Consider the following 27416-nt stretch of genomic DNA (forward strand, 5'->3'; position numbering starts at 1 on the left):
CCGGCCTTCCGGCATCCTCCTCTGCTCGCTCAGCTCCACGCCACTGCTGGCTCCACGGTACAGCGTGGCTCTGCCCTTCCAGGGCGTTCACCCGTCAGAGGCTGGCCTCTGTGTATGGTTCTCTCTTCCTCCTTCAGAGTTCCTCATCATTTTAAGTTTGCTGCCGTGTTCCAAAGGGGCTTGTCATTCCTGGGAGGGATATCCAGCATTACCTAAAGCTAACGAGATGGAATCAATGGGTGTCATTATGACCCTTTCGTTAGCTGTGCCGGTAAATTTGTCATGAATTTTCCGAATGACCCAAATGGGAACTCCCCATTCCCATTTGAGTCCCATTGGACTCAATGGGAAAGGGGAGGCCGGATGCACCGGCACCTTTCATGAATGGTGCCGGTGCATCTGTCGAGTTCTGCGTGCAGGTGCCGTTCCGCGCACAAGGTCAGACCTGGTAGGTCGAAAGGACCCGCTCACAGAACTCGTAGTTTGCTAGTCCAGAAACAACAGTACCGGCAAGCTTACCGGTACCGTTGTTTCCGGGCCGGCAAACTTATAATGAGGCCCAATGTCACTGTTCATGGAAGGTAATACAGCAGTAACGGCAGGTTTTTCACTTCCCATATAGGTGGACAGTGTTTTTCCAATAGGGAATTCCTTGTGGGAATGGGAGTCCCTGTCCCCAAGAGGGGAGTCGCTCTCAGTAAGATCCCACTTGCCCAAACCCCTATGAAGGGTCTTGCTTAGCAGGCTCACCTCCCTAGCCTCAAAGGGGGTGAAGGGACGATTAGTCCAGATTCGTCACAGTAGTTTTCAACTAGACAGTGCATTTTACCTCAGGTTTCATAGTGACATCCTAGGCGGCACTATCGTTGCTCATCAGATGTCACTTTACTGAAATATATATTCATAGTTCATAGCGACTCATCTATATTTCTCTATATATGCAAAATAATATAATCACCCTAAAATGCCTTGTATTTTTCAACGGCATGTTTTGATGTAAGCCTATGCCAGCAATGAAAAAATAAGCTCACACTCCATCTGTAATAATGTAATACAGTTGCATTGTGAGGCCACTGTGCTCGCAACATGCTTGTTGGCACAGTGCTGATGGACTCTTTCCCTAGGACATTGGGAGGAAAGATCATTCGCAACTACTTGCACATTGAGCCTCATCTTAAGTGAGGTGCTTCAGTGAAAAGGCTTTGGCAACCGAATTACTGCCACTTTTACTGAACCACCATCTTCTGAGTTTGGAGTGAAAAACCTCCAGCAGCTGACAGGAGTTTCTTTACTCTAGTTTACCTAAAAAAAGCAGAACATTTAACCCGTGGAATTAGCGGCCTCAGTACATACTATGAACCCCCAATGGAGTTCTGTTGGATTCCATGAATAGTGAATAACAACCTCAACCTGCCACGCATAATCTGGCAGATTCATCGCTGATACCAATGCCAGTAATTGGTTATTCGAGTTTGGCAGTGTTTCCTGTGGAAATACTGTCAAACTTATAATTAGGTCTATATCTTGCAATAATATTACATCATGCAGTAATGGGTACTTTATCCTATATTTATTGCAGATTTTGGGAGATTAAAACTCGACTAGAAAAATTGAAATGTTAGGGTTACAAAAAACCTACCGTAGGAAACCTCTGTATTCTTTGAATTCACCGATTAGCTTACATCTTAGAACGCTTTCAGATATATTTCATTCTCTAATCAAGTAGTGAAGCATTCACTCTCGGAATTCCGGGCATATATTCTTTACATTATATATTATATATACACATTATATCGTAATTATGTGTTCTTATTTCTAATTTGAACTGCAAAACATGATCTGAGGTGTTTGTGAATAACCCATGGGGATTGTTGTAACACAAAATGAACATACAAGGGTATTTTTCTGAAATTGTATAGCTGTTTCCTCATTTACTGTACACACTGTTTTCAAAGGCATTGACAACAAGTCTGAATATGGTCAAAATTAATGTACGATATTTTGCATTATTATACAATCCTGGTGAATAACATGCACAACATTCCGATTGTGTTACCCGAATCCCCACTGTCAGCCAGTTTGAGTAATTAACTTCTTCTAAGATACTCTGCCTCTGATGGCTCCACTGTATTCCCATTGTTTGCTGTATTACTTGGGTGAGCTAGTATTCCAGAGTACTCTTTTGTATCCCTAGCAAATGCCAAATTCCCGAGAGTCTTCCAAGCTTTGTGTTAAATGGGCTACATCTGGATGACGCATAGTGTGGCCATGAGAGACGACCTTTGCCCCCTTCTACTGCAGGTATAGTTTTATACTTGGCGCACAGAACAAAAACACCCAGCAACCGTATGCCACTATCTCCCATTAAGAGAAGTTGGAGTCATTAAGTGATAGCGAAAGTATCATTATATTGTGACCTGTGCATGAGAAATGCGTGGGACACTTGAATGAGGAATCTAAAATGCGCATTTCCATGTCCACCAGGTACAGTCAGCATAAATGCCAAAAGGGCCATATGTAAATATGGGTATGGGGGACTGCATTTGGTGAGTATTGCCATGACACGGTGTGAGGTAACTGAGTTTCAACATCATATCCATAAAGTTTGTGAAGTGCAAGCCAACCAGCATTGATCAGTGTATGGCTTGTACATTTTTATTCTTAGAGCTCTACGCCGGCCCATACCAATTTTGTGATTCAATGCCCTGACTCTTCTACAATCGGAGCATGGTACACAGGTATAGCATGAGCAAGAATTTTGTAATCAGATGATTTTTTGTCAATGCTACCTGCTGCAGTGGATATTGGCAGTCCCACAATTCTTTTGATCTGGGTTAAAAGGTACTCCTGGATATTGCTTGATGTACCACTAATTTATTGTGACAGGTCTCTTCTGTTAGGCTGAATTTCCTAACCTAGTGAGTCCCCCAGCAACTTTGCTGGATTTTTGGGGTTTATTTTTTTCTCCTGCCAAGAGTGAGACTCTTTTACCCTCACTCTTGGGCATGATTTGAGTGTGTTTCTTTGAATCTAGATGTGTTTAATGGGCTGTGGGGTCTTTTACTCCATAGGGCTTCATGTGTTTTTGTGATGTGTGTTACACAGCACCCTCAGAGCAGTAACACAGGGGTGTCATAGTGACCCCCCAGTATAGACTCCATACCCCTGGACTGACTACTGTCTCCCAGGGCATGTAAAGTCACCATTGACTTTACTAGTCTTAAATTCTGAACAGAACCAGTAGAAACCATCATATTGTGGACGTACTGGCTGGGGCAATTCAATTGCCCCGGGGTCTGTTAGTCAAGGGGGCACGTTTCCGTCCCCCCTGATCGAGTTTTGGCTGGTGGCAGTGGATACTACTTTTTATATTCAACCGCAAATATTTTCCTATGGGATTTCCCATTGTTTTAGGCTACTATCTTTATTTAATTCTTTACGGTATCCTCGAACATACCGCCGGTTTATTTAATTAATATTAATTCTCCGGGTGGTATTTTTTGCCAAAACTTGATTCTAAAATGGTGTTTGTGTTCTCTTCTGTGACTCCAACCCAAGTCGAGCCCTTTGTTCCACTTTTTGGCAGGCTTCTCCACAGAAGCCCTCCAAAGTGGTGCCACTCTGTCTGGAGTACTTAGGAGGGGTGGAGGGGGATTTAGGCACCCTGGACTGAGTTGCCTAGGCAACTCAAGTCGCACTCCGTCCTGATTGGCCCAAGTGGTGAGCCGGCCGGCTCACCACTTAGCATATTTGAGTGACAGCTAGGTTGAGTGAATGGGGGTTTTCTGCATAAAAGCAGGGCTTTGGGGACTGGAACTTCAGAAGTCGCCACAGGACCTAAGAATCCGACGAGGGAGAAGCTGAGCCGACCTGCCACGACGCCACCACTGGTGGAGCCCTGCTGGACCGTCTCACCACTTTTCCCAACGACAGAGGAGATCTCCCACCGGAGAGTCTTCTTCCTTTGACTGGTGGGGATAACCAGTTTCACCGTCTTTTTGCCTTCCCGACTTACCTCGTGGCCGCCTTGCCTGTGCCAAGCACCCCGGCAACCGGGATACCACGTTTTACCACGACCGCGAACAAAGGTACCACCTTTAACCGGAAAACTCTGCGGCTGGTTTCTTCCCTGGTAGTGCAACGACCTTCATCTTTCCTCCAAGTCGAGTTCTTCTCTTCCCCTGGACGACGACGTGACTTGCACCAACTGCTAGGAACAACTGCCACCGCTGGAGGATCCTTCCCACTTAAGGTACCGTGTCCCGCCAGGCTTCCCTTGCTACCGACTGTACGGGGTAGATTTAGCCCCTGGCTTTCGAACCTGGCTTAGCCTGGGACACTCTGGCTAAACTTTCCTAAGCCTCTCTAAACTCTTTTTGAACTCTCTGCAAGACTTTCTAAGCCTAGTGTAACTGTGTGATCTTGGGCGCATTTGTGCTCTGCTCTCTCTAAGAGTGGGCCCAGCCTTTGGACTTTGGCTCACCAGTGACTTTTGCTCTTCTGCCTTGCTAACAGTGTTCCTAAATCTTAGAGTGGTGTACCTTTCCATATTCTGTCTTTTTCCCTCCCTTTCTCACAAACTTATTGGAGTGCCATCTAGTTAAGCGCTCACCTCTGTATGAAAATAAGTGGTGTTTTACTGAGACTTATCTGATAAGGAAAAAGGAGTGTATATATTACAATAGTAACTATGTTTAGAATATTTTACAACAAGAGTGCTGGAGTGTTTCAAACAGTGTGTTTTTAAATAAATAATTATATACTTTGATACCAAAGCTCTGGTCAGTGTTTGCTTGTATTGGTGTGTCTGAGTGCCTATTGTGTATACTTTGCATACTGCCTAACTCTTCTTGAGAGAAGTCTGACTGCTCAGCCACAGCTACCAGGTAAATCTGGGTGGTACAGACTGCTACCAAGTGGGTTTACTGCTAACACCTGTAGTCCTAAATCTTTTGCAGTGTTCCCTAAGGGAACTGCACAGGTTTCTGCCTAACACTGGTGTACAGCGGTGGGATTTGTATTGAGTATAAATTTTAGAGTGCTTTAGGATACCTTAGTACAACTAACCACAAAGCTTAGCACTGAAAAAGTAATCTTTCTAACATGTCAACTATGGAAAATTATAGTCAAGAGTCCCTTGCTACAAAAACTGCTGATTGTTTAAGAGTTCTATGTAAGCATAGGAATCTCCTGACTAAAGGCAAGAAAATGGAATTGATAGAAAGGTTGTTAGCTAACCAAAGACTGGATGATGGTTCAGAGGAACCTACCATGCCAGAAAATGTAGATAACAGTATAGAAATTGATATTGATCAAAATGTTGATAATCTTGAGGAAGAGTCAGAAGAGGAGGGTGAGGCTGCTGTGACTGTCCCCCCTAGGCCTCTGTCTGCTCTACCTGCTGTACCTACTGGGCCTTTGCCAAGTCCCACACTTAGTCCACAATATCTTGATTTAGAGAAAATGAAACTTGAACTAGAGTTCAAGAGACTGAATACTCAGGCTGAACAGAGACACCAGGAACTGAATCAAGAACTAAGGCTAAGGGAAATGGAGCTCAAGCATGAGCTAGAAATAAAGGAATTATCTGTTGAAAATGCTTCTCTCTCTGGATCCTCTAGAAGTTCCAATCCTAAAAGACCCCGGATGCCTAAAGAATTGGTTGGTATGTATGAGCCTAAGTTGGATGTGTTGGATTGGTTGTCTCTGTTTGAATATAATCATGGGCTCCAGAACATCACAGGAAATGACTTACTCACCTGGTTGTTCTCTAGGCTTCCCCCTGTTGCAACTGATGTGGTAATGGAGTTGGGGGAGGAGGATAGGAAAGAGTATGAGTGTGTGAAACTAGCGCTGATAGCTAGATTTGGGAAGACCCCTTCCCAGTATCTTAAGAGGTTTAGAACCCTCAAAAAGAATGATGGTACCCATTGGGCTACCTGGGTGAGTGAATGTTTGAAAAACTTAGAGGGATGGATTAAGGGTTACAAGGTGAACACTTATGAAGGTATGAAAAATCTTTTTATGTTGGAGTCAATTTATGATGCCTGCTCTCCTGAGCTCAGACAGCACTTGGCTGATTCAAAGGAATTAGATTCCAGAAAACTAGCTAAGGCTGCTGACTTGTGGGTTGCCAACAGGGCCATGGATTCAGGGGTCACTCAGAAAAAGGATGAGGGAAAGCAGCCACCTAAAGTGAATCCAGAGAATTCTAATACCTCCCATACCAAAGAGGGCCACAAACAACAAAATAACCAGGGTAAGCCCCAGGGTAAACCGAATCAGGCTAGTGTACCTTCTGGTCAACAGCCAGAAGGAGGTCAGAACAAGCCACCCTTTCAGAGAGCATTTGGACAATGCTATATCTGTAAGGCTACTGACCATATCAAAGGGGATCCCAGATGCAAGGGTAACCCTGCAGGGATCAGCACAGCCTCCTTAGCCTTCACTCCTGAGGATGAAGTACAGATGGCTAGTGCCCACTTTGAACTCTTTGCTGAAGAACCCTTGGGTCTTCAAGCAACTGTAAACTTAGAGCCTATGGGTCTGGTTAGTCCCCAGAATAGGGTTGTGTATAACTCCCTACCTGTTAACTCTAAGGTGTATTATGCGGACAGTGTTCTTGTCAATGGCCAGGATACTCCTGCCAGGAGAGACACTGGGGCCAGCAGAACAGTAGTGGATGAAAGCTTCTTTCAACCTGAGGATGTGGCAAAAGCACCCAAAGGTCCCACTAAAATGTCTGGAGGCCCTGTCCAGATGGTTCCTATTCTACCAGCCCTCATTCAGTATAACAACATGACAGTGAAGATCCCTGTCAGTGTTCAGACTGTGGTGCCTTGGAAGGTCGTGTTGGGGAATGACCTGAGAACTCTAGGAGTAGTGTCACATACCACCAGGCCTCCCAGTATGGAGACCCAGAACCTAACCAAATTGGCTAGAGAGGCCACCTTAAGGGAGCCCTCTAACCCTGTGGGAACCTCTACTGAGACCCCCACTACAAGCCCTGGTGTTAGTAAGTTGACCTCTAACCCAGGCACATTTCAGGCTAGTACATTAGGGAACTGGGAGCCCCAACCAAGCTCCATCATTGTTCCCCCAGTTTCAGAGTCTGTGAACCCCCCTGCTTCTGAGGAAGAGGAGGATAGACCTACTGGACCCTTACCTAGGCCTGAGAGAACTGGTAATTCTCAATGCTGGTGGAAAACCAGGAAAGAAAAGTCTAAGGCCAAAAACCTTCAGACTGTTGGACCTTCTACTGAAGACTCCAACTCAAATCCTAGTATTAGGGGGGAAACTCCTAAAGTAGGTAAGGTTAGATCTAAGAGGAAGGGGAAGCAGGTACATTGCCTAACCCCAACCCCTCCAACCAAGAGGCCTAAGACCCAACCTGCTCCCACACGAGAGGTGGTGAGGAACCTTGGAGGCCCCTCTAGATCTAAGGGAATCCTTTATAAGGACCCCCTGAAAAAGCCTAAAACAGGTTCAGAAGTTGTAACCACTTCTGAGGGACTGGTCAACCAGATCCCCTATAACTTTAAAAAGACTGATGTTCCTCAAAGGGTTTGTAGGTCATATAGCTTACAAAGGAAAACCTTTGCTTGGGCCATAGAACATAGGTCAAGGTGTCACCATCAAAATGCTGATGGACTCTCTAGGATGTATGTCATCGACTAGAGGTATGAGGTTCATCCAGGAGTGGATTAAATCCTCCTGTCCCTTAGTCTGGGGAGGGGCGAGTGTTAGGGAGAATTCTCTGTTTAGGCTGAATTTCCTAACCTAGTGAGTCCCCCAGCAGCTTTGCTGGATTTTTGGGGTTTATTTTTTCTCCTGCCAAGAGTGAGACTCTTTTACCCTCACTCTTGGGCATGATTTGAGTGTATTTCTTTGAATCTAGATGTGTTTAATGGGCTATGGGGTCTTTTACTCCATAGGGCTTCATGTGTTTTTGTGATGTGTGTTACACAGCACCCTCAGTGCAGTAACACAGGGGTGTCATAGTGACCCCCCAGTATAGACTCCATACCCTGGGACTGACTACTGTCTCCCAGGGCATGTAAAGTCACCATTGACTTTACTAGTCTTAAATTCTGAACAGAACCAGTACAAACCATCATATTGTGGACGTACTGGCTGGGGCAATTCAATTGCCCCGGGGTCTGTTAGTCGAGGGGGCACGTCTCCGTCCCCCCTGATCGAGTTTTGGCTGGTGGCAGTGGATACTACTTTTTATATTCAACCGCAAATATTTTCCTATGGGATTTCCCATTGTTTTAGGCTACTATCTTTATTTAATTATTTACGGTAGCCTCGAACATACCGCCGGATTATTTAATTAATATTAATTCTCCGGTTGGTATTTTTTGCCAAAATGGCGTTTGTGTTCTCTTCTGTGACTCCAACCCAAGTCGAGCCCTTTGTTCCACTTTTTGGCGGGCTTCTCCTTAGAAGCCCTCCAAAGTGGTGCCACTCTGTCTGGGGTACCTAGGAGGGGTGGAGGGGGATTTAGGCACCCTGGACCGAGTTGCCTAGGCATCTCAAGTCGCACTCTGTCCTGATTGGCCCAAGTGGTGAGCCGGCCGGCTCACCACTTAGCATGTTTGAGTGACAGCTAGGCTGAGTGAATGGGGGTTTTCTGCATAAAAGCAGGGCTTTGGGGACTGGCACTTCAGAAGTCGCCACAGGACCTAAGAATCCGACAAGGGAGAAGCTGAGCCGACCTGCCACGACGCCACCACTTTTCCCAACGACAGAGAAGATCTCCCGCCAGAGAGTCTTCTTCCTTTGACTGGTGGGGATAACCAGTTTCACCGTCTTTTCGCCTTCCTGATGTACCTCGTGGCCGCCTTGCCTGTGCCAAGCACCCTGGCAAACGGGATACCACGTTTTACCACGACCGCGAACAAAGGTACCACCTTTAACCGGAAAACTCTGCGGCTGGTTTCTTCCCTGGTAGTGCAACGACCTTCATCTTTCCTCCAAGTCGAGATCTTCTCTTCCCCTGGACGAAGACCTGACTTGCACCCACTGCCAGGAACAACTGCCACTGCTGGAGGATCCTTCCCACTTAAGGTACCGTGTCCCGCCAGGCTTCCCTTGCTACCGACTGTACGGGGTAGATTTAGCCCCCGGCTTTCGAACCTGGGTTAGCCTGGGACACCCTGGCTAAACTTTCCTAAGCCTCCCTAAACTCTTTTTGAACTCTCTGCAAGACTTTCTAAGCCTAGTGTAACTGTGTGATCTTGGGCGCATTTGTGCTCTGCTCGCTCTAAGAGTGGGCCCAGCCTTTGGACTTTGGCTCACCAGTGACTTTTGCTCTTCTGCCTTGCTAACAGTGTTCCTAAATCTTAGAGTGGTGTACCTTTCCATATTCTGTCTTTTTCCCTCCCTTTCTCACAAACTTATTGGAGTGCCATCTAGTTAAGCGCTCACCTCTGTATGAAAATAAGTGGTGTTTTACTGAGACTTATCTGATAAGGAAAAAGGAGTGTATATATTACAATAGTAACTGTGTTTAGAATATTTTACAACAAGAGTGCTGGAGTGTTTCAAACAGTGTGTTTTTAAATAAATAATTATATACTTTGATGCCAAAGCTCTGGTCAGTGTTTGCTTGTATTGGTGTGTCTGAGTGCCTATTGTGTATACTTTGCATACTGCCTAACTCTTCTTGAGAGAAGTCTAACTGCTCAGCCACAGCTACCAGGTAAATCTGGGTGGTACAGACTGCTACCAAGTGGGTTTACTGCTAACACCTGTAGTCCTAAATCGTTTGCAGTGTTCGCTAAGGGAACTGCACAGGTTTCTGCCTAACATCTTCTTAAGTGAATCATTCTCTGGGGATAAAGTGTTGTATCTGCTTATGGGGGAAACGTTAGATTTACTTAAATTAATATTGACCCTAGACCTAGTCCCAATTATTTGTACAATCTTTAGTACAAGCTATAAATCCTGTTAGGAATCTGTTATAGAAGCAGAGCATGGCCATCATCATGCAGGACAGCATCGCATTACCAACCAATGATATTACCACAACTGGATCTCGTGAAAATGAGTATTGATTACACAGTGGATAGGCACCTGCAACAGATGACTGAATTAGCTCTCTGAACAGCATGGTGAAATCTGAGGGGGAGTATGGGTCCTCACAGCTGGGCCTTATTATAAGTTTGGAGCCAATTGAAAAAACTGGCATTTACTTCTAGTTTATTTCGGTCATCCTGTATCAGTTGCAAACTGATAAGAAGATATTACCTCCATCATATGCATGGAAGTATTACCTCCATAAAATTGATGAATTATCTCCAGAGGTTATTGCTTTGGAGGTTATTCCATCTTCCCATGAAGTCCTGTGGTAAATCAGAATGGGGACTAACCAAAACTATGAGATGGAAATTCCACAGTTACTAACACGTAGTAACTGTGGTTCCATTTGGAGGAATTAACACTTCTTAAACCTCCAAATTCGTAATGATGCCCAAAGTGTTGGTTATGATGCAGAACCAGGCCAGTTATTCTTGGGATAATATTTGAAGCATTACTGGAGTCCAGGAAATGTTTTAAGATCAACCTCTGAATATATTTGTGCACAATTCATTTTGACATCTTTCTCACTGTATCAGGAGAGTTCCTTTGATGAGGTAGGGAGTGCCGAACCAAGCAGAAACGGATGACAACACTTCGTTTCAAGCAACACAGAGTACTGTTGTGCCTCCACAAGGCTAATTAGGACACACTATGCCAACATGCTCTATGTGCCCAGGGTAAGAAGAATTAGAGCAGGCGGCTCTAGCTTCCCATACCTAGCACCCTCACACTGGAATGCCCTACCTCCCACCATACGAGGCGAGACCTCCCTCATGACCTTTCATAAAGCCATGAAACGGTGCTCTTCACCTGAAGTATGCCAATATCAAAAGCCAAACCTGTTATCTCATAAATGAACCTTGCTTATATGTATACTAAATGTATCCTAATGTGCATTTGCTCTATTTCTGCTCAATGTATAACTGCCTCTCCCTGTAACTAAGCTCCCCTCAAGTAATAGTGCCTCGATGCCCAAGCCCAAGGGCTGCTGTGCACTATACAAATGTAATAAATAAATACATCTGTGGTGCTCTCCAGGCCAAATGAGTGCAGGGAGTGAGGAAACTATGGAAAAGTATCAAACAGGATACAACCTGCAACTGCACACAGAGACTAGCTATGAGGGGCAAAATAAAACTTGCCATTTATTTCTAATTGTGGCCTAAGTTTACTATTCCAACAACCCCTTTCCCTCTTCTTTTGGCTGTACTCTTTCCTCTCCTCAAAAGTCTAGTGTATACGTGTCTAGTTTGTTGTCTGTTACAAATGGTGGTATCTACAGATGACTTGAAACTCATAATTAAATTGAACAAATTCCGTCAAAAACCTTCGGGTGGAAACAAATATGGATGCTTATACTTAAAAGTGTGAAGGGGCCAAGAGAGCAAAAAAAAGGAGGGGAACTTTCACAGGACTCAATATCATTCTCAGATAGGACTGTTATCCTAAATCCAAATGTTTCACCCTTGAACAGTTTGGGGTATGGATGGGATTCCTCTGAAATGGTTATTAAAAAAGTGACTCTCAGTTCTCTGGGGTTCAAGGCTGTGGATCCTCTCAATAGCCGCCATTGTTAAATGCTGATCCTCCTAGGCTGTGGCTGCTTAGCACCAGCAAACATGGTTTCTCCTGGGCTGCAGTAGCTTGGTCGGGGCCAATAATTGTCCCCCTAACCTTTGGTTGCTTGGAATCCAAATGACAGGTGATGTTTTGGCCATCTGTTTTGGGTTGATTGTCTACCTGCACTCATTTTCACAAGCCCCAATCTAAGATCCATTTGCAGAGTTCTGAAATGGCCGCTGGCTCAGGACAATGCAGAGTCCACAACAGGATCTGGTCTCGAGGTAGGGCACCATAGGCGCATGTTTCCCCAATGAGCATTTTCGGTCTCAGTGAACCTTTTTAGCTTGGGTTCTCGGTGAGAGTTCTTAGCTCAGTCTCTTCATGAGCAAGTGTTTTCTTGCTAGGCTTGCATTTCCCACCAGTCTCCAGATTATGGCTTCCGGCTAGCCCGTCTCCTTTCTTTATAACCTTGTGACGCTCTTGAATTTGGCGTTTGTGCCTATCAGTCTTGGGACCCAGGACCACAAGGCTCTCAGCTGGTATTATCAATGGTATTCTGGATGCACCAGAGCGGTAGCCCCACTGGTCTTGCCAGCCACCTCTCAGCACAAGTTCTAGCCTCTGGCTCCTATTGGCCAATGCGGGTTTCTAAATGTGGACTTTCATGTCCACCTTCCTCTGCATCGTTATGACCTCTTCCTTCCTCTTTTTCTTGATCTTTTCCAGCCACATCCTGGCTTTACTCTGTCCCTTTTTCAACAACTTAATTTCGCTTCACTTTCCTCCTTCCTTCTCTCTCTCGTTAGCTTTTCCACCCATAGCAGCATCCTTCACTTTTCCTCCTTCTTGTATCTTGTCCTGTTTTTTCCCTCCTCCAACACCTTCCTTTCCCTTCTCCTTCCTCTTGCTTCCTCCATACACTTCTGTGCTGCAAACCCATCCTGAATCTGTGCTAGTTCTGTCTTCTTTTTACACATTGTCTCTATGGGGTGTCAGGAGGCCCATGAGGGAAGCAGGAAAGACTGGATTCAGCATGCCAGGTTCACAGTGTTTATTTACAGACAAACCTAAATCCAGGAATTAAAACAGAGCAATGATGGTGGCAAAAGTCTGAGATTTGTTTGGCAGTGTTGATTCCATAAAACATTCTGGGTAAGTGTTTGTCTCCATAACCAGCTGATGATATATGTGTAACGTATCTGTCCTGGTGAGTTGGAGCTATGATCGGTTTCCTCCACGCCCTGCAGAGCCTCTTGCCCAGTCCCTTCTCTTCTACAACATAAGAAGTCTTGCCCCTCGGTCATCCAGAGTACTACTCCTCTAACCTACTTGCCTAGATCTCATTCCTTCTACTGTCTCCTCTTCCTGGCTTGGACTAACTTTTTATTCTCTCTTGCTACAGTTTTTCCGTACTGCTTCCTTTTTGAGGTTATCACCCCCTTTCCCACTGTACCATCTTCATCTCCTGATGTTCCCACATGCTTCTCCTCCGTATCACCTTCACCACCTGATAATTGATTGATTGATTGATTGATTTGTTTATTTATAGAGCGCTTTATACCAAGGCGCTGTACAATGGAACAACTCGTACAGTGAACAACAATAAACAATAAACAAAGAACAATGTGAGCAAAATTACATGATGAATCATTCGACAGCAAAAACAGTGCAAAAAGCAATTAACTGTGGAGAAGGGGAAGTGGAGAGGAAGTAGGATTGGTGAGGGGGAACAGAGAAGGATAGAATAAGTGAAGAATAGGAAGGTGGGAGAATGAGAAGGGAGTGGGGGTTAAGGAGTTAGAAGAGGGAGAGAGGGGGGATGAGAGAATAATCAGATCTTCAAGGAGGAGATTGGAGGAGAAGGGATTTAAGGGACGTGCAAAATGAGGGAAGGGTATTGGAAGAGCGGATTGAGAGAGGGAGTGCGTTCCAGTGAAGAGGAGCGAGGAGTTGGAAGGACCGGAACCTGGAAGAAGCACAATGGGAAGGAGGTACATTGAGGAGGAAACGGTCAGCAGAACGAATACCACCAACCCCTCATCATGACCCTCTTCACCACCACAACCACAATGGCTGTTAACTTGGTGGCAACAAATGGGAGAATGCACTTAAGTTTGCTTAGGTAAAGAAGCAAGGTGCTTTTCATTTTAAAGGTGTGCGGCAAAAGGTACAGTGGTGGTTCTAGTAGAAGCAGATTCCAGATGGGAAATCAGTAGTGGGCAATAACTTGAAGGAAGGAAGGTAGGTGGTCAGGTTATGGAGAGGTTGGGGGACTGACAGAGGATATCACATCAAGGCAGTTGCTTAGTGTGGCAAAACGTGAACTGTGTATCTAGAGTGTGGCCATCTACTTATAAATGTAAACAAGACATTTGTTCAAAACAAGAGTTGGGGTAAATATTGAAAAGAAGAGGGGAGAGTAGGGAGACCTGTAGAACACCAGAAGACAGAGAAGAGGGTGAGTGTGGATGGAATGAATTCTATATTTTGGGTATGATGAGACAGAAAGGATGTGCCCCGTCTAAGTGCAGTGGGGGACAGATTAGCCCAGTAATCTGGTACATTTTTGGAAGATAGGGTGGTCTACCATGGGGAATGTTGCAGATAGGTGAAGAAAGCATAGTAAACCCAATTTGCCCTTGTGTGCAGATTCCTGCAGCTGATGATTGGCAAATGGTTTATGTTTTAAAGGTTTGAAGCAGGATGGCAAAAGTTATTTATTTGCCTGGGGATATGGGCCCTTCCGCAGGGAGCTGACAAAAGCAAGTTTGAAACAGGGCAGAAAAATAATTTCGAGTGGATTGTGTCCTCCAACGTATTCCTCATTTTAGCTGTATTCCATCCAGCTTTAGCTGCTTCAGAAACATTTTTCGGCAGAGGGCGCCTGTGCGTGGATGTTGTCGAGTCGATGGTCCCTCGAAGGCCTCCGTCGAGGGTGACGTCATCGGGTATACAAGCAGCACGTGCGGCTCCCGTTGGCCTCAGTTCTGTGTTTCCGCTGTGCATGTTGCTTCGGAGATTCGGCATGCCTCGAGTTCTGTGACGCAGTAAATACTGAGGAATATTCGATATGTCCTCATCATCGACTCTGACTACGACCCCGTGATCGGGTTTCAAAAAGTGTAAATCTTGCGGTTCGAAAATGTCCATCACGGACTCGCACCGAGAATGTCTGTGGTGTCTCGGGGAAGGCCACGACATGGAGGCCTGTACGAAGTGTCAGGCGATAACGGAGAAGGCCTTGCGAGAGAGGAATGGAAAACTGTAGGCAGGTCGTAAATCCGACCGAAAAGCCTCTAGCATCGAGTTGAGGTCCTGTGAGGAGAAGTCTCCTAGAAGCGAAAGGCATCGGTCTAGGTCCCGAAGCGATTCCCATCGCTCTTCGTCTTCGACGAAAAAATTCAAGAAAAGACGCCACAGGTCCCCCTCCACCTCGGACGAATCCGCAAAAAGGATGAAATGCCACACAAAACATTCTTCCTCCGAAGAGTCGGAAGCATTCAGGGTGAAAATGATGGAGGTGTTTGAGAAAGCGAAGCCTCGGCCCGTGCCTTCTTCGGCAGCCGGCCGGGAGCGTTATCGCTCCGACACTTGCGCGCCCTCGAGCCCGGGTGATCAAAGAAGGAAGGATCGACAACCTTCCAGGACGCCGAGTGAAAAAGACCGCTCGAGTCGAGTCGACTGCTCGAGGTCACCGACGAAACTTAAACCCAACGCACTTCGAAAGGGCAAATCTTCGAAGAGCGCCTCCACGCGCTCGAAGCCGGCTCCGTCGACGACCACTATTTCGTCAGCACCATCAATGCCATTGACGCCTTTGTCGACGTCGACCCCGAAGCCCTCCGTGCCAAAGGTTCCAAAGGCTCCAGTTCAGCCAACTCAGCCAGAAAAAGAAAACGAGAAGGCTGCAAAGGCTGTAATGCCTTCAGGTTCCACTAATACACCTCTCCCACCTCTCCCAGAAAAGGTTTTTAAACCTCTCCCAAGGAAGGAATTTTTCAAATCCCTGACTTCAATTTCTGAGGAACAGGAGAGATCTAATGAGGAGAATGTTCCTTTTGGACTGGAATATGGAACCCCAAATGTCCCAGAATGCCTGATTTCTGAAGAAAGCAGGATGAGGGACCTGGTGGAATCCTTACATAATGCAAGTGGCATTGATACATCGCCTGAAACAGATTTTGGCAGGCCAGAACCAGGGGAGCATATCAGTCCCTCATACTGTCAACTAATGACAAAAGTGGTTGATTATTTAGCATGGGCTAGACCACCAACCCAATTCATCCAGGATGATTTAACCAATATATTGCATCATGGTCCCACCGAAGATCCAATCCTACCCTTCCATGTAGCCTTGCAAAATAGGGTGGCCAAAAATTGGGAGACTCCGGATTCTATTCCTCCAGTGAATAAATCCCTTACCGCCCTGCCAGTAGCGACCCCCGCTATCTGTCTAAACACCCCACTCGTGAGAGTGTGGTGGTCCAGGCAGCCACAGCTTCAAATAAAATGGAGTACCCTTCTATCCCTCCGGATAGGGACGACAAGCGTGTGGATGGTTGGGCACGCAAGGTATTTTCACTTGGGAGTATGGGGTTAAAATCAGCCAACTCCACATGTGCCTTGGCAAAGTTTTCGTACACTCTGTGGGAGTGCATTGCAATGGCGGTGAAGCACATACCAGAAGGGGATGAAAGGGAAGGATTCCTAGCCATTGTTAGAGATGGAAAGGAGGCCATGCAGGAATCCCTTCAATCTGGATTGGACACTGAAGATAGTGTGAGCAGGTCCATGGGTACTAGCCTGGTAATATGCAGATTTGCGTGGTTATGGAAGTCGGGTTTTGCACCAGACGTACAGAACTGCCTTCTGAACATGCCCTTTGACGGGTCTTACCTTTTTGGCAGCAAGGCTGACGAGAGCCTTGAGAGGTTGCAGACCTCAAAAGCAGCTGCCAAGTCTTTAGGAGCTGCGCTTAGGCAACCTCAGCCTTTTTGTGCACCAGGACAATCTTGGAGGGGACGATCCTATCATTACTACTCCTCATATGGAAAGACGAGAGGAATGGCCAGTCAAAGGGGCCAGAGAAAGGCCACTCGCGGTGGACGAGGAAAATGTGCAAAGCCAACTCCAGCTGCAGCCTCTCTGTCATCAGCAGCTGCAGCAACCGCCAGAAAACCGCTTTGAGGACCTGCATCACAAGACACCAGTAGGAGGCAGGCTGTCACAGCATCTGCAAGAATGGCGAGCCATTACTTCAGATGTTTGGGCTCTAGAACTAATAGCCCACGGTTACTGCCTTCCTTTTCTAATGCAGCCTCAAAGCAATCCACCAGGGAGATACCTTTTGAAGTTTTCAGACCTGCTCCTGCAGCAGGAAGTTCTAACCCGGCTGGAGAAAGGTGCTATAGAACCAGTACCTGTAGCGGAGAGAAACAAGGGATGGTACTACCCTTATTTTTTGATCCTCAAAAAGGACGGAGGACTGAGACGCATCTTGAACTTATAAGGCTTGAACAAGCTCCTCAGGAAGGACAAGTTCAAGATGGTTACTCTTTCTCAGAACCTTCAGGCCCTGCAACTTCAGGATTGGTTAGTGTCATTGGACCTCCAGGATGCTTATTTTCATGTGCCAATTCATCTCAAGCACAGAAAATACCTGAGGTTTGTAGTTGGTGACTCACATTATCAGTTTTGAGTCCTGCCATTCGGATTGACCTCTGCCCGAGGGTCTTCACCAAGTTAATGGTAGTGGTGGCAGCGCACCTCAGGAGAGGGGGGATTCACGTCTACCCCTACCTGGACGATTGGTTGATCAGGGCATGTTCTGCCGAACAAGCACTGGATCATGTAAAATGTCACCTGCCACTTCCTCCACAGACTGGGCTTCTCCCTCAATTTTAAGAAGTCACAAATTACACCTACCCAACAACTCAAGTACATAGGGGCTGTATTAGACACATCCTTGGGAAAGAGCTTGCCTCCCAAGTTGAGGGCTCAAGACATTCTTCAGATTGTTTCCAAATTCCAAAATGCCTAAAATCTCCAGGCCTACGACTTCTTAAGGTTGCTCGGCCTTATGGCATCCTGCATCTTCCTAGTGCCAGAAGCACGCCTGAGGATGAGATCCCTTCAATGGGCTCTAAAGACTAAATGGTCCCAGTTCTCAGGTCAAATGACGGATTTTCTACAGATTCCGAACAAGGTTCGGCAGGATCTTCTGTGGTGGACTTGCACTGAGAATATCCTAAAAGGAGGACAATTTTGGCAACCATGGCCAGAGATTACAGTAGTGACGGACGCCTCACTCACAGGGTGGGGAGCTCATGCCAATGAACTGACAATCAGCAGTCGCTGGTCTTCATAGGAGTCCAAACTACACATCAACCTTTTTGGAGCCGAGGGCAATCAGACTAGCGCTGAAGGCCTTTCTGCCCTCCGTATGGGGAAAGAATGTCCTGAAAATGACGAACAACACAGTGGCCATGAACTACCTCAACAAGAGAGGAGGAGTAAGGTCACCACCACTGTGCAGAGAGGCAATGCAGCTCTGGTTCTAGGCAATGCAAGAAGGAATCTCTCTGTCGGCAGTTCACCTAGCCGGAGAGCAGAACACGTGGCGGACGCTCTGAGCAGGTAGAGCACAGTGTCCCACGTGTGGGAACTAGCTCAGGAAGTCTTTCAAGAGATCTTCACCCTTTGGGGAACCCCTCAAGTGGATCTGTTCATGACCAGTGTCAAAAGGAAATGCGATAAGTACTGCTCAAGGGAATTTACCCCAAGAGGAGCTCTAGGGGACGTGTTCGTAGTGGACTGGGAATTTCCACTCCTGTATGCGTTTCCGCAAGTCCCTGTGATTCCTTATGTAATCAGGGGGTTAAGAAAGTTCAGGAAAACCATGATCGTAATTGCCCCGGATTGGGCCAGGAGGACGTGGTACCCGAATCTTCTGGACATGTCCATCTGCCCTCCAATACGTCTTCCACAAAGAGAGGATCTTCTCTCGCAAGAGGAAGGTCGTGTTCTTCATCCAGAGGTCAAGACACTCAGCCTTCACGAATGGGTTCTGAGATTCTGTGATATAAGGATTGGGACCTTCCGGATGACGTAATGGAGATTTTGCTTTCAGCCAGAAGGCCAGCAACTAAATCCTTGTACCGGTGTCGTTGGAACAAGTTCAGTAACTGGTGCAGCGATAAGAATGTGGATCCATTCCAATGTAATATTCCTACAGTACTATCTTTCCTTTTACACTTGGCCAATTTGGGGCTCCAAGTTGGCACAATAAAAGGATACTTGGCGGCACTATCTATTTTTAAGCGCGCCTCAGAAGAAGTGTTTTATTTCAAAATGCCCATAATTGTGCAGTTCCTGAAGGGTGTCACTAACGTGTACCCTCCAATACCCTTTCATATACCTGTGTGGGATTTAAATTTAGTTTTAGAATTTCTCATATGTATTCCATTTGAACCTTTACATTCTTTCCCATCTAAGGCTCCTTATTTTAAAAACAATACTTCTATTGGCAATTACATCAGCCCGCAGGGTGAGTGAGTTGCATGCACTTTCTAGTAAGCCTCCTCAAACCATTTTTCATAAGGATAAAGGTATTCTTAGGGTTAAACCCTCCTTTCTGCCAAAAATTCTCTCTGACTTTCATCTGTAGCAAAAAATAACATTACCTTCTTTTTATCCTCCTCTTCATGCAAGTAAAGAGGAAGAAAGGTTACACAGACTGGATCCAAAAAGAGCTCTTAGTTTCTTTATATCCAGATTGGCTAAATTTCGACAATGTGACCAACTATTTGTGGGATATACTGGACACAAATTGGGTTTAGCGGTAATAAAACAAACATTGTCCAGATGAATTATTTTGACAATCACTGAATGTTATAGGTTGGCTGGAAAGATCCTCCAGATGGGCTAAGAGCTCATTCAACCAGGGGCATGGCAACTTCAACAGCTCTTCCGAGGGGTGTCCCAGTGCAAGATATTTGTGCAGCAGCCACCTGATCATCTATGCACACTTTTGTGAAGCATTACTCTCTATATTCTACATCATCACAAGGGGAGTCTCTTTGCAAAAGTTGTACTTCATACAGTCCATAATTAATATTTCTGGTGTTCCCTCTTCCAAATTCATACTGCTTTGGGAGCCTATCTAAGATGAGGAATACATGGGAGGACACAATTCATTCGAAGAACAAGTTTCTTACCAACTGTAACGTTATTTCGACTGGATGTTCCTCCCATGTATTCCTCATCGACCCTCCCAACCTACCCCGCAGTACAGTTTGTGTCTATACACTCAATGTTCCTTGAGAGCTTATGGTTTAAGGGGTACACCTTATCTACTCATCATTTAAAAATATATAAAAATACAGAACGGAAGCCAACAGGCGTGGCTCAAGCCATTTATACTACGGATGACATCGACGTTCGACAGCTGCCTCCAAGGGACATCAACACTGCAACCTCGAGCACAGCACCTTCTGGTGGCGATTTTTTTTTTCTGAAGCAGAAAAGCTGAAGATGTTGAATATCTAAGATGAGGAGGAACATCCAGTCGAAAGAATGTTACAGTTAGTAAGTAACTTGTTCTTCTCTTTGTGGGGGTTCCCTTCCTCACTTTCCTTCACACTTACCGAGTTCAAAATTGAGATTCAATGAGCAGGAGCTAAAACCAGCTCCTGGGTGTCAGGCATCACCCTGTAGGCATGAGCTACAGCAGGGGAACCAGGAGCTACCAGAGATGCTCCTTTAACTTTTTGTCAATTTTGTATGGACCTTTGTGTTTAAATGTATATTAGATGTGTTCCAAATCTTATTTATTACCATTCTCAAATACTCAAAGTAAATGTCAGATTTACATGTTTGGAAGGCACCAGTTGGCCCTAGGAGCCGATGGTAGCTCCTGGTAGCTGTTAGTTCCAAGATACCAGGCTCTACTATGCAAGAAGCAGGAGCTAAATAGCTCCCAGGTCCCCTCAATTTCGAACCCTGCACTTAACTTTCACTCCTGTCACAGTTCAGCACATACTTCCCTATGACGGGCTCAAGCCTGTCTTTCTCTTTGTCAGGGTTCCCTTCCCCACATTTTGTCTTCATATCTTTTTTACTGTCAAAGTCTTTTGAAACGGCAAGGACTTTACATAGGCCTCTGCCTGACCACTTCGACCTCTCTTTAAACCAATTCAACAATCAACAATCTTCCTCATCTCGTTACGCCAATGCCTCTAGGTACTTGTAGTTTTTTATTCTCTTTACTTTTCTCTCTTGTCCTCTTCAAAGTTCATATACTTTGCCCTCTTGGCATATTCAGAGTTCACATACTTTACTTTTCGCATTTTCAACTTAGATTCAGGATCGCGGTTACTTCTTTGCCTTTGGTTCCTGTTTAAATATACTTCAAATCAGAACATTTCACAGAGACTTTCGAACATGCAATTCCTCCTTGCAGGACCACTCTCTTACTTTGTCTTTTTTTTCTTAATTCAGCAATTGTCCTTTTCACTATGCATTTTATCGGCACACGTGCAACCTTCACATTTTGGTTACAGTTACTTTTGCTTTTAACACAGACCAGGCTTCTGTTGCCTTTGATAACTCACCGGTCGTGCTAATTGGGCTTCTGTCTTCAACGCCTTTCATGCAGCAGTCAAGGCTGTTACAAACGCCTCCTCTGCTCTGTCACAGTTTATTACATGACACCACACGCCAGCCAGGGAACTCCTACCCCTACAATGAATGTGGCACACAATAACACACTTTTTATTTTTAGTATACTACGGATTTTTTTTTAGTAGGCCTACAACCCGTCTCGCACCCAACCTCCACCAACACCCCTTGTCACGATAGACCAGTAACTAGGCCGGTGTTCTGTTAATGACTACTTTATTAATTTATTATTTTAATATCAAATCAGAAAAAATAGATGACAGCAGCCACTAATGTTGTGGCAACACAAATGCACAGACTTCTAGAAAGTAACCAGGTTAAGAGATACTGTGATGCCATTCCTATTTTGTTTTATGAAAAACAGTACAAAACAATTTCACTCTAATTATTGCAGAAAGGTTAAGCACTCCCACCTGCAGCACTCCACCCCCCCCAAACAACAATTGGATTGAATCCCTTTGAAAGAAGGCAGTGGCAGGGGTAAGAATACAATGAACAAATAGGTTTTTGAGTGGTGCCCACAGACACAAGATGGGGATCCAGTAAAGAGGGGGAAATTCTGTTTTGGAGTACAATGGAAAAATGGGGTTTCAATGATTCAATACTACTGCTATGAGACAGCACCCAAGGGAACTTTGCGCTGCTTACACTAGAAGACAAATAGTGCTTCAAAACAGACTTTCTAGCACACATAGGAAATTCGATTTTATTATAGGCAAAACATGGAAAAAATAAATACAAGGGAATGCAATTCAACATCCATGATCAGGGTACAGTAGGGGAAGAGATATAAAGTAGAAAAATAGGTTTAAACAGGTGAAGTGAAATTTTTGAAAATGTTTTGTTGGGGCTGGAAATGACAGGCAAGCTCTTAGCCATGAAAAATGAAGGAAATGCAATTCAAAATCCACGCTCAGAATATGATAGGGGGAGGGGAATACTCTAGGAAAAATGCCTTTTCAAAGGTGAAGCAACATTTTTAGAAAATCGAAAATGCAAATCACACTAATTTCACTGGGGCTGAAAATGAGAGCCATGCTTTCAACAATGGGCAATTCACATAGGAAAATCGTTTTTTAGTGAAAATGACAGGGGCAACTAACAGGTAGGCTTTGGCAAAGAGATTACTCACAATGGGAACAACAGTATGGGTGCAATAGGACAGATGCAAATAGGAATGACACTGGCAAATGAAAATTTGCTTAGCAGGGCATAATTTAGACATGGGGACACATTCGGTTTTCAGCTCACAAGGGAATTAATTCTTTTGGGCAACACTTTAATGACTATAACATTTAACAGCAACACTGGGAAAAAGATTGTTGGTTTCGAACACCAACAGTCCCGATCCTGTGAAATTCAATGGGGGAATTAATTGATTTCCTTACAAAAATACTAAGGATTTACACATTGAAATGAAGGGTTTTTCAATAGGTAAATGCTAATATACACAGGCAAACAAGAGCTTCCTCTTTGGGGAGATGACTGAACTACACTGGCAATTGGGGTTTTCAATGAGGAAATATTGGATGCACTGCTACAAAAATGAAGGGCTTATGCAATTTATGGCTGGGGTGATTGCTACGTACACAGCAAGCCTTTATTTAAGTTTCAGGAAAGCCAGCTGGATCTCGGGACACTCTGGAAAGATAGGGAAAGGGGTCTGGTCACTCCACCCTCCAAGATGTTAAGTTTCAGCAGCCTTCTCTCCGTCCTCCGTTTCTGTCTCCCCGGTTTTTGTGTCTGTCCTGAGTTTTAGTACAGTGCCTTTTATACAGCAGAAATTACATCACTAATTTTACAATCCCTTCTGCCAGGATTGGACAGCTATCCTCTCTCTCTCTGCACCCCCAATCAGGATTAGTTTAGGGATTTTGGAGCAACCCCTATCTTTTCCCATTTATCACCTTCCTTGTTTCTCCTTTCAACTTTTTGACAAAAATTAGTTATGTATCATAGCTTCATAATTGTACTAGCAATTGCCATATGAAACATATATTCTGTTTTAGCTGATCATGGCGAATTAAGTAAGCTGACTGCCAAATCCGTACAATGTAGCATGGCCATGTGTCACATTTTTGTTGTTTTCATAAAATGTACAACAGTTATGAATATGTAAATTATCAAGCATATTCTTAATTTCATTTTCCATCTTTTCACCAACTCTCACACGTTAGATCAGCCAGAAACCTAGTTTAACTGGCCATTACAGTTCCCAGAGTCACAGGTAGATGCATTTTATACCTTTAAAACCGCATACAAATGAAATCAATCCTCAGCCTGATTGCTGCGCAAAATGCCTAAAATGAAAATAGTATTTAAAATTAATTGGGAGTGTCTGTTCAGCAAATGGGAGGGTGGCTTCATCCCCCACACCCATCTGTCTCCCTGGGCTCACCCGGGACCAGAGTTTTTTATGAGTCTCTTTGAAGTCAGTGTGGGCTCTTTTGAAGTGGGTGCAACAAGAACTCACACCTTTTTGTCACGCTTCAGACAGGGATGACTTTTCCTTGACGTCACTGCTTTAACTGCCTTCAGGGCCAACCAGTCTGGGGAACAGTGGGCTTTCAACACCTTCAGCAGCAGATTCTATTGCAAGGCGTCATTAGTTGGGAGATGTGACATCCAGGGCTGGAAGTGGGGCTTTTCATTGCGAAGTTTTGACCTCATCCAGAACAGGTTTTTCCTGAAGTAAGTGTCTCTTCACATGTTACTGGAGTTTTGTGGGTGAAACCTAATAGGCATTTGCTTTGGTCAACCCACACATCATGTTTTGCTTTCCTGACATTTTTCTGTGAGCTGTGATATCTTTCCCATTGAGGCTTTTTAAAGCTGTTTTTATTTGCAAACATATGTGCAGTCCGTTTTGGCTTTTAATGTTTAAACATCCTGTTGTCCATGTCACAGGAATCTTTGATTCCTCCTTTTTGGGTGAATTACACTGCTGATTGTCCATTGATAATGATAGGTAGGCCCCTTTCCACATGGATCTCAAACTTTACATCAAGCAAAAGAAAAAGCCTAGCCGTTTTTGTTGCAATGTTTAAATGCCTGCCATTCATGTGACAGGGAAAGCAAAAGCCAGGCCGTTTTTGGTAGCAGTGTTTAAATGCCTGCCATTCATGTAAAAGTGACTTCTGTTTGGGGCCTTTAAATGCACACCACAGATCCTCCCCAACTCCGAAGTTCGCCTGGGAGTATAGCGGGCTGCTTTGAAGCATCTTAAAGGTCTCTCCCTTTCCGCTCACTCGGTTTCAGTCTCATAACACTTACGCCTTCCCGAAAGTATGGAATTCTCCCCTAGCTCTCTCTCGTTCTCAGCAACTGCCGATCAGCCCCATGGCCTTCCAACTTCCATAGCCTGGTTCGCATCAGCCCCGACAGAGCTGCTCCTTCTCGTACCCAGCCTCTCTCAGAGTGTGCCTGTGCGCGCCACCTTTTATCCTGACAGGGAGTGTTAACAAGTGGCAGGTGTGTATAGTAAGGATTACATGGCGGACTCTGCTTGGTCTCATTAAAGGGACATAGCCAATGCAAGTCAGAAGAGGTAATCTTCCAGGCCTCATTCCTCATCTTCCTCGTCTCAGTAGTAATGTGAAATGGGGAGGAATTATGGGAGATGTAGTTTCCCATAGAATAAGCAGGGATAGGGGTTAGATGGGTTGTGGAAACAGGAGGATACCATGTCTCACCATCAGGTGCATCTCTCTCACTCCCCAAGGTCTCCCTACCCAGGTGATCCTCCTTCGCTTGTCCAACCCCAGGGTTGGTATCCACAAGTGATGGCCTTTCCCTGGCCACAGGAGTACAGGATACCAGTGGACTAAGTTGTGAAATACCCTCTGGTTTTTCACAGAAGGCAGTTCTCAGTAGCAAGCAGGTTAAGGGTAGGGCTAGGGAAAGGTTTATGTTTTGGTTAAGTTCTGTGTATGGTTTCAGTTAGGAATAGATTATGGGTTATGGTGATTTTGAATATGGGGAATTAGAAGAGCCTTGTGTGAAGTTCTACCGTTGTAAGGGCAAAGGTAAAAAGTGAAACAGATTAGGTTGCATTTATGAGAGATGTTCCAAGTACAAGAACTAAGTGCCTGGCCTTGCGCCTGTCTGGGAAAAGTAGATGAGCAGAGCCTCTTGTCCAATAATAGCGCACAAAGCTCTATGCCCTGATCATGCCTTGCGCAGATTCTAGATGCATTGGAATGGGCTGAGCTATGGGTCAGATTAGGTGTCCGCTCATTTCTCTTCAGTGCATTAGGTGTTGCTGGAAAATGGGGGTAGAGTGGAGTACACCTTTGCTGCTGCCCCCTCTTCCTTGGGAAGTAATCCTTGATTAAAGCGGTTTACCTCCACCTCCAGTGTCTGTTGTTCTTGGGAAGGGCAGCCAGTATTCCTCCTTGTGGGGTACAAAGAATAGGGCACCCGAAGCTGCCAAAAATGTTACCTTCATGCATTTGACATCTGGGCCCCTTGTAGAAGTACATCTCTTATTTCCTTCCTGATTTCAGTCAAAGTATATACTACTATCTTGGGTGACAAATTTCCATGCATTGGGTTAGGCGATGGGGATGGGGAAACAATGGGGTCAGGGTACTTTCTTTATGTTTTGCCTTGCTGTGTCTCTTTGCCAATTCTAAATCTAGTAGGCCCAGTTGGGACAGCTGAGAGCATGGTTTTGAATTCCCACAGCCAATCTTTGCATTGAGCAAGCTGTGCACCACAGCTGACTGGTATTGATCATTGACAGATGAAGGGGCAGGCCCAAGGGAGGACAAAGGTGACTGGCAGTGTCAGATTGGGTGGTCAGTGTTGGAAAAAGTACTACAGTGGCTATCAGGTGAGAGGAAAGGGAGCAAGTAGGCGAGCTGAGGAAAGTAGAGAGAAGGGAATAGGTGGAGAGCCAGAGGCTGCTAGAAAGGAAGTGAAAGGATGGCACAGGCAAACCTTCAGGCACACACGAGAAGAGAGCTGGTAACAAAGCCTTGGAGAGGGGAGGAAGGAAAAACAGAAAAGCTCCAGAGATGGGAAGGAGACTAACAGAAGGTTGAAACATTTTGGATATTTAAAGGAATAATGGAGAGGCCATAAACTAAGGCAACCTAGAGAGGGGTGCAGAAAATGTTAAAAGATCTGAAGAACGATTGAAAGAAATACCTCGACAGAAATACAGGAACAGGACAGGACGAGAAGCCAAAATCACTCAGGGTGAGACAATAAGATGGGAAGGAAGATGAATTGGCTTGATTGTTGTGGGGCGTCTATGAGGAAGCAAAAGGAGATAGAAGAGATAGAGCAAAAAGAGGGTCAGCCCAGGCAGTTGAGAAGGGAAGTAGAAACCATCTATAGTGAGCACCTGCTCATCTTGTGCTGGTGTTGACTGTGTTAGGGTCATTTGCCAGTATACTGTGGTGTAACCATAATGCTCCCTGGCCTGGAGATCTAGTGGAATGTGACCCAAGTGTGGCAAGACTTGTTTCAAGCCCAGAATCTGTGTGCCCCTCAGGTAGGCAAGATTGCCTTACGAGACCTATGCATCCTAACTGCAACGCTGGAAGTAGAAAGGTCCAAACCAACAATAAAAGCAGCACAGCGGACAATTAAAATGCTATTTATTGCAAGTAACTTTTGCCTTAGGAAAGTGAGGGATGGACTAACAGACAGCAGTCCTCAAACAAGCTGGAATTGCTTCCATTTGTTTTGCTTATTTTGAAGACACCATCATTGTCTATTCCATTCTTCTCAATGGTAATGCATGAATTTTATTATAAACCTGTTTAAACCCTATGCAGTGAGTCCTGACTTGTCTGTCAATCCTTTGGAACTGGCACAACTCTGAAGATGTACTTTAAGTACTGACAAAGGATATGTGTTTATTCTGAGGTGTCTCTTTTGTTAAAAGCAGCTTGTTCCTATTTTTGGACAAAGTGTGTTGTTTGGCCTCACTGATTGTTTGGCTGTCGTAGTCTCCCTGTAGAACTTGCTCTCCATAGCATTGACCTGTGACTCATCTGGTGTGTTTTCTTTTAACATTCAGGAACTGTGGGTAGGCTAATACTAACTTTAATATTGGTCGGTCATACCTAGTACTCAAA

At 45.1% G+C, this 27416-nt stretch overlaps 1 protein-coding gene across 1 annotated transcript in view; it reads left to right on the plus strand.

The window, feature by feature from the left end:
• The window catches only part of VWA3B (von Willebrand factor A domain containing 3B), a 2300294-nt gene that overhangs the window by 1121998 nt on the left and 1150880 nt on the right, over positions 1-27416 (plus strand). The window lies entirely within an intron of this gene.

The sequence above is a fragment of the Ambystoma mexicanum genome, chromosome 7p, assembly GCF_040938575.1.
Source record: "Ambystoma mexicanum isolate Mex_15411 chromosome 7p, UKY_AmexF1_1, whole genome shotgun sequence".
Lineage (NCBI taxonomy): Eukaryota > Metazoa > Chordata > Amphibia > Caudata > Ambystomatidae > Ambystoma > Ambystoma mexicanum.